The sequence below is a fragment of the Sceloporus occidentalis genome, unplaced genomic scaffold (genome assembly GCF_023333645.1).
Source record: "Sceloporus occidentalis isolate IW3139 unplaced genomic scaffold, rSceOcc1.0.p SCAF_157, whole genome shotgun sequence".
Lineage (NCBI taxonomy): Eukaryota > Metazoa > Chordata > Lepidosauria > Squamata > Phrynosomatidae > Sceloporus > Sceloporus occidentalis.
Window position 1 is genome coordinate 1,629,528 of NW_028317137.1, and position 7,683 is coordinate 1,637,210.

The following is a 7,683-nucleotide window of genomic DNA, read 5'->3' on the forward strand; positions in this document are numbered from 1 at the left end:
TTACCATTTAAGTTAAATGCATATTATATAGTATAGTACTTACAAAAAAGACTAAGCTTGCGAGCCGAGCCCTCACTACCCAATGCATTGGATGCTCAGTCTGAGTTCTAGGTTTTTTTTTAAACTTTAAGTGCTGCAGAAATCATTGCGACTACATTAATAAAAAATAACACACGGTCTTCATTGGTGGGGCCATATGGGACGATACAGACAGATCTGTTTTCCACTCGCTCGGTCAGGTACTGATCAATCCTATTCAAACTCAACACTAAAATATAGAGCCATCAACAGCTTCTTCTAAGGTCATTCCACACCTAAAGGCTTCTATAAAGCTTCCCATACATTGGAAATATACATAGCCCCGCCTGTACGTTTCACAGACACCAGCTCTTCATAAACAAACCTCAGAAAGATGTCTGAACCACTAACAACCACCGCGTGACCCGCACATAACACAAGGGTGATGGCTAAAGCAACCGCCAGCGCATGCTTAATTGCCGGGTACTTTTGGCTTTTGCACATGAGCCCAATGTATATTTATGTTCATAGTGTGATGTCATGAGCACTTGGTACAGGGGGCTCGCACATTCCCCGCCTGCATGTTTACACCCCCCCCCGGCACATAATTTTCCCCCTAAAAAAAAAAAAAAAAAAAAGCAACAAACTAAATTGGAAGTAATCTCTACAATTAGAAGTGTTACCCCCTGTGATAGATGATCATGTTTTTAATCTGCATTAAAGAGAAAGCTGATCCCGCAGCACGTCTCTACCTGCTTCAAACACAAACATAGAACCTGCGGGCAGATCAGACCCATTCGCCCGTCTCTCCTGATGTGAAGAACTCAGACCTTAATCACTACTTGGTCTAATCTTAGATTAAGGAGCCTTACTGTATTGGCCTCTACCACTTCTGCTGGGAGGCTGTTCCAGTCATATCAACCCTGGTTTAATTACAAAGTGACAAGATCCCCGTGTGTATATATATATATATATATATATATATATATATATATACATATACACACACACACACCTATATATATTTGTGCAAACATCCAAGTTTTGCGCAATAGCCAACCCTGCAGGAAAATATATATATTTTTTTTTTGTAAACTTCAAGTCTGCAACAATAGCCATTATAGAGCGCCAGGAAATATGAAGGTGCTATATAAGCCAATAAGCAGGCAAATGACATGAGCACCAATAAAGAGCCCGTGGAAAGAAAGCGATAGAGTTACTCTGACTACAAAATCAATTAGTGGCCCCACTGTGCCCCCCAGAACCCAGCCAACCACAGGCCATGTAACACTATTTTATTAATAGAATTATTATATATTATGCGTCAGAATTACACCAAATATTTACCCGGAATTAATTAAAACAACACAAAGCTGTGCACGACACCCTCCCTATATGCAAAGTATATAACACGAAACGCGCTCAGTGCCGCTTCGTGTAAAGCAGCGCCCGGTACGTACAGCAAACGCGATAACGGCATACAGTATTATCAGCTTTTAACGAACAGACGGTACATACATACCATACATTTACCGACCACAATCCGCTCCGGTGCTGACCCGTTACAATCCACCTCAGTTCAAATTCAAACCTAGCGGCAGTTAGCGGAGAAAGTCCCGCCCTTTGAAAACACCAATAGGAAAGCAGAGGGCCTAAAGAGAGAGGCTATGATTGGATACGCGTTCAAAAAAAACAAAACGCAACGGATGTGTGGTTGTGAGTAAGCTGCCACTCGGAAGACGTCAGGTAGGCGGACGCTGATTGGGCAGGAAGGAGAAGCTGGTTGGGCGAAAGGGATGTCCTGTGGAAAGACTTGGCCAATAGGAGTCCGCCTGTCAGTATAACTGGAAGTTTAAAGGCGAATACGTGAGGTAAAGTGTTAGCAATAGCGTGATGCGCTGAATACGGTGCTGTAGGCTCAAAGGAAACGGGCCGCATGAGTCCACCGCAGGTAATGGTGATATGTAAGTTCCCTACCGACACACCGAACCCAGCTGTCCGCGGGTGACATAGAAATTAACGGCAGATACGAACCATGCGGCCTTGACTTGTGAAGTTCTCTCCCAATGTATACCTCTCAAGTATCCTGTTTTACTTGGTACAGTCCCTTATTCACAGTACCTACTACGGGGGGGTTGGACCTTATTCCTCGAAAAGTAGTGCACACCGGGGCATGATGCTGACGTGACAGCATCGTGATTATGCCATGTGGGCAATCAGAGGATCTCTTTAACCAACCAGTGATCCTCCATGCCCACAGAAGCAGCACGGTACCCAGAAATCGGGACTGTCCCACAGGAAATGGGACACTTGGGAGGTAGGGGGGATCATTGGCTAGTCCACCAGCTGTAGAATTGATCGACACCCCAGTTTGAATACCTTGTGACCTATGGATGTTTGACGCAAAGAAATGACATCATATACTGACGTTTATCTGAAGGCAGAGGGTCCCTCTTTTCTGCCTCCCCTAACCCCTCCAGCCCCTGCTCTTGGAGGTAACTATGTTTCATTCCAGCTCTACTCTATGGTAAGTTTTATTCTCTTTACACATGAAGTGACCGCTATGCAAATCCTACTTTTCAAACAAGTAAGGATTGGTTAACTGTCTCCTTAAATGTGTAAAACAAAAACCGTGGCCATACGGTCAACCAACATCATCTAGAAGACCGGGTAAAATAGCTAATAAAAAAGGTTCTCGTGATTAACACACAGTTGCAAAAACTTTATATATATAATGAGGAACCCATGCTAGAAAATAAACACAATTGGAAGATAAAATGGCGTAAAGGTCCTGGTTGAAATATCCACTGATCTTTCCCCTCGGCTTCTGTGTGCGCTGATCAAGCTGTAGGAAGAGACGAGGGAACAGGCTCAGGAGAAATAGTCCCTGTGGTTTGGCTGTAGAGACTCCATAGTCCATTTTTCATAAACAAGGCCAAGTTAAGGATACAGAGACCAAGAAGGGAATCGGAGTGAACTCACGCTAATTGAATACTATTAATTGTGTCTTCTAGCTGGGATTGTCTTCATTTAGAGCTCCCCTATTATCCAGGAGTCATGGACAAGAAGACCCTTAAAATGGTCATAAAAACCATGGTCAGAAAATCCAGCCGCTCCCAATTCCATCATCGGATGCTCAAGGCCATCCATCAAACGGAGCCTACAAAGTACGAATAAACATTCACTGCTTGGACTGTTTCTGGCCAGCATGTGGGGCTATCAGATTAACACAAAATCATAGAGTGATCTCTGAAAGCTTCTGCAAAGATTGTGAGCTTCTTCAGGCGATGGTCTCTTTTGGCACGGAAAGACATTGAGCTTGTATCTGAAATCACGTTCAGCCTCCACCACTGCTTGCCAATAACAGCCTGTAAGGACATGCGGGGACTTGAATGTGGACAAAACATCAGCCGGGTGAATGAGGTTCAGCTGAAAAATATAAGACCCTGGTACGTTAGCAATCAGAGCTAGTAAGGTTCCTGGAGATCCAGTCTAGGTTACTACGCCAGCTGCTTCTGCTGTGTGATGTCATCCGGCAGATTGTCTTCCTTGTGGAATTCATGATCATCGAGGATATCTGAGGCTTAAATGAACATAATGCCGCTCTCGAATGATCTGTTGCAATATACCTCTTTGGTGGTGAAGGTGGCTAGAAGACATACCGGACCCCTTCTATTTTCTAAGTGGATGGCGACTGTCCACCTCGCTTGAAATGGACAGTGGACAACACGTTAATAATTGGAATTGAGGCTGTACATCTTAAATGCAAATAGTATATATGTAATTTTTTATGTGGTGTCTTTTACATTCGAATTTTTATATATAAAAACTATATCAATGACTTACTTCTAAAGTCAGGCACACTTTCCACCTGCTGTATGACAAATCAAAATGTAAGTTTTCGACAGGGCAATTACGGGGAATAAAAATAAAAGGGAAAGTAGACCAACTAAGAGAAACATTACTAATTAAGCACAAGCTGTGGCTACACAGAATAAATTTTTTAACGTCTTAACATAAAATCCACGGAGAATGAAAAAAAAAATATAAAAAGGTCTCGCATGGTACGGTGCTGAAGCATTGGGAACAACGGGGGAAAAAAAACCACAGATCCTTTTTGCTTTTCAAACGGCCAACTCCAAAAGACATAAGTAGGCAGCAGTTTATTTGGATGATGTTTATTAATTTACAAAAAAGAAAGTTCGGAAACATGAGACAGACTCTAAGATTTCCAGGTCAGAACCTAACAAAACCTTATTATATTAAAATAAAGTGTACAATACACCATATGAACAAGTTACATTTTTTTTTTTTAAAAACCCTATTAACCCCGCACACCCCCAACAGCACATTACACCGAAGCCTTCCTCACAAAGTTTTCTGTGTATGTAAGACTAACCATCTACTGATACGCAACTTTAAAAACATCTACTACATTTCAAAATGTCTATAAGATTAAATTGGCAGCTCCTCCCCTGATAAAACTAGAAATAAAAAGGTTTTCCAAACAAGTCATGTAGGTTGCCCCACCCCGTAGTCTCTGTTTAACACTCCTGTCTGAAATGTATTATTATTTTTAATACAAAACGTAAGGACTTCTATGCATACACCCAGGATAATATATGTTTAGCTATAGCATTGTAACCTGACGTAAAGTTCCAGGATCACTTCTCTGCTGCGGTATCTGCCTAATATGAAACGCTATTCATGGGAAATTTTTTAAAATATTTTTAATAGAAATTTACCCCAGGGATGCCCCCAGGTCTGAATGTGTAATTGCCTACTTCCATCACTAGACATTCAAGTTGCAATGAGCTTGGATTAAATGCTTTAAATGAGGACTCAGCTTGGACTAAACTACATAACAGCCCTAGAGCCCGTAGATGTTAATACTTTTTTTTATTGGGTTAATGTTCATGTAGGGGGATATAAATTTTAAGGCCCTGAGGGCCCCCCTTCTCCTTTGTCGTGATCATGGTAGGTATCTAACACGCTTCAGAGTTTCCCCTCAGTGAGCATCCAGCTAAGAGACTCTCGCTGTGCTACTGAGCGCTTCATGCTGGGCAGATACACAGGGGTGACAAATACGGGCAAAACAATCTTACAAATGTAACTATAGATGGACCCCAGTATATGCATTTAAAAGGGTTGGGATATCCCTTTAAACATTTTTGTGCTGCAAATTCTGCGGTCCTTGTACATCAGATATGTTCTTTTTCACCCCTAGACTTGTCATGGACATTAAACAGGAGGGAAGGGCAGGATGGCCCGTAGATCTGTATTCAAGGCCGATTCTCGCGGTCACTGCCTCCGTCTGTGTACACACCTTTCAACTGCACAAAAGATGCAAAGAAATATTAATCAGCAACCGATTGCAAAGATGATTCAGATAGAGCATTGTATAACATTGCCACCTGCAATTAAAGTGATCGCAAGAACAAAACGATTAAACGAGACGTTTTGCTAGCGATGGACCATCGGCCGGCGTCTAAGAAGTTGCCACGTCCAGTCAAAACAGAAGTCAGAAAAAGTTGCCTTATTAACGATTTCTTCTCCACGAATGTAATGATGCAGACGGATTTTCTCCACAAGATTACCTGATCCATGATGGTTGCCCTCGTATCGGCTGCCACCATCTACCTAATGATCACACGAGTCCTCTTTACGCCAATATCTTTTAAGATTATTTGCAGCCATTCTGACACAGTATGGTGGGCATGGAATCCGTCTGCAATCTGCATTGTTGTATACTTAGCTCTATGATATCCCAATACATTATGACGATCCAGCTTCAGTGAGCTTACATAGGTGTATGTTGGGAGGAGGTCTTACTACCTGGGAGTCACCGTATAGCATCCTTCCTAAACACGATGAGCTACATCCATCCCTACAACAATGTCTCTACTATTCTATCTCACCTTCTTGGCAGAAGATCTCTTGTTCAAACTTCCCTTTGGTCTGCCTCTGGCACGCTTTGGGACCACAGCTCCATTGGTTGCCAGTATTTTTTTGGGTCTTCCTCTCCCCATTTTTGGGACTTCAGTCTTCACCTGTTAGACGTTAAGTCGTACTTGTTAAGTTTATTCATTCATTCATTGCAATGGCACAAAGAGGCAGCATGGGGTAACTGGGGCAGGTTTTTTACAGATATGGTTAAAGGGTTTGTGGTATTTTGTGTTTCTCACCTTTAGAGCAGCTTTAGACGGATTCTTGTTGAGGCTTCCCTTTGGTCGTCCTCTTGTGCGTTTTGGCATGTTCTCCCCGGTGGACTGGACTGTGACCTGCACAGGAAGACATACACTGTACATACATGAAAGCACATTTTGTAACCTTTACATAACATGTAAGGTTTCCTACTGTACCTTGATACAACCTAAGAAGAAATTATTTGAAATACTGTTTTCCATCAGAGGAGGAAAACATTCTCCCGTTTCATACGGCATCGGTGCTGTGCAGTAAAATTGTATAAAATAAAGTTATTTCAGAAATTCCCATTAAAGTCCCCCACTTGACTGATGGCTGCTCCTTAAAAGAATTACTGGTTTCCAGTGACTTAAGAGGAAGAAACGGAGGAAATAACATTTTCCAAATGTTTTTCACCTTCAGAGAACCAGGGTATGTTTTGTTCTTGCTGCCCTTGGGCCTCCCTCGCCCTCGGTGGGGTATATCCCCTCCGCCGGGATGCTCACGTTTCTCCTCGTGTTTCGGGAAGGGTTGTGTGTGATGCAGGTCCCTTTGATATTGACCATTTCTGGCTCTGGAGACCTGGGCAAGTTGAGACAAAAAGGGGTTCTAGTTACAGGGAATAAATAGAAAGATTAACAGTTTTAGCACCACATCCAGTTAGATGAGGTCAGTTGGCAGATGTCATAGATATATATATATATATATATATATATAATAGAGAGAGAGAGAGATAGATATATATGTGTATGTAGTATGTGTCAATGTATCCGTTGATTCTGCTTAGAACCTCTCACCATTATAGAAGAAGCAGTGAAAGTCTTGTTCTTGCTTCCCTTTGGCCGCCCTCTTCCTCTTGGTGTGCTGTTGCCTCCGTTGGGGCATTTTTGGGGTACGCTCTCCTCCGTTGAACGTGCTGGTGAGTGTTCCTTTTCCTTCTGAAATTCTTCATTTCTGCCTCTCGAGCTCTGAGGGAGATATATACAATATGTGAGGAGATGCTGAAACGTATTTAAAGGAAGACACAAAAGAGCACCACGGGTCTACAGAACCACGATAAGTTTCAAGTGACAATATGCAGAAGAATTTTCACATATCGCTAAAACCAATCATCAAGAAATCATTGGGCGCTGAAACTTTGTGTGAGTTCTATTCTTAAAAATATTGAGATTAAGGCAAAGTAAATAACCTTATTTAATAAAATATATTAAAGTATAGCTATATTTGCGTATATACTTTGTTGTTTGGTTTTTTTCTTCTCTATTTCCCTTTGCTTTATTGCTCTAATTATTTTGGTCAGTTGCACTGATGGGCCAAGCAATTTTGAACTTGCATTGCAATTTATAGTAATTTAAAAAATGCCTATCGAACCCTTTCTACCCCCCTCTTTTGCATCGTAACCACTGCCGGCGTGCACAACAGCCACACAAATGGGATTTATGAAAAAAACTATTTTTTTAGTGTACTTCTGTATGCCTATAG